Source organism: Mastomys coucha, unplaced genomic scaffold (genome assembly GCF_008632895.1).
Source record: "Mastomys coucha isolate ucsf_1 unplaced genomic scaffold, UCSF_Mcou_1 pScaffold21, whole genome shotgun sequence".
Lineage (NCBI taxonomy): Eukaryota > Metazoa > Chordata > Mammalia > Rodentia > Muridae > Mastomys > Mastomys coucha.
The window spans coordinates 115,361,047-115,361,850 of NW_022196904.1; positions in this window are offsets into that span (position 1 = coordinate 115,361,047).

The window sequence follows — 804 nt, forward strand, 5'->3', positions numbered from 1 at the left end:
AAAAAAAAAAAAAAAAAAAAGAAAAGAAAAGAAAAGAAAAGAAAAAGAAAAAAAGAAAATAGGCAAAAGATTTGTAGACATACTTCTACAAAACAAACAAAACAAAAACAACAAACAGAAAAAAAAAAACAGACAAACTGGCAAATGGCCAAGAAAAATGTAAAGGAAGCTTAACTTTACTATCTCGAAGGAAACACAAATCCAAACCAAAGTAAAGACTCCACCCAAATCTACTGAGACAGCTGCCTGCCACCAGCAACACTGCCAGCAAGAGCTTGAGCCCCAGGAAAGTGGTGACACCACCTGGAGTAGGGGGTGGAGTGGGGGAAACAAGTGTCAGCAAGATGTGGAGGAACTGGAAGTGTGTGCTGTTGATGAGAGCGTGGAGCAGTGTGGGCACTGTGGAAAACCGTGTGGCCTGACCTGAAAGAAAAATTCAACACATAACTTACATACCATCTGTCAATTCTTTTTCTGGGACTATGTGCAAAATAATTAAAGGCAAGGCTTCAGAGAGATGGATACCTTCTCATGAAGACAGCACGGCAAGAGCAACGCCACCTCTGAGACTCAGAAGGACAAATTAAAGGCGGTCTATCCATGCAGCGTGCCACCTCTGAGACTCAGAAGGATAATGAAAGGCGGTCTATCCATGCAACATGCTGTTATTTAGCCTTTGAAGGACCCCCTGAACAAAATGGCCTGTGACTCAGGAGACTGAGGCCGAGGCAGGAGGATCACTTGGGCCCAGTTCAAGACCAGCCTGGACTACATCATACTCTGTCTCTGTCTTTTTCTCAGTCT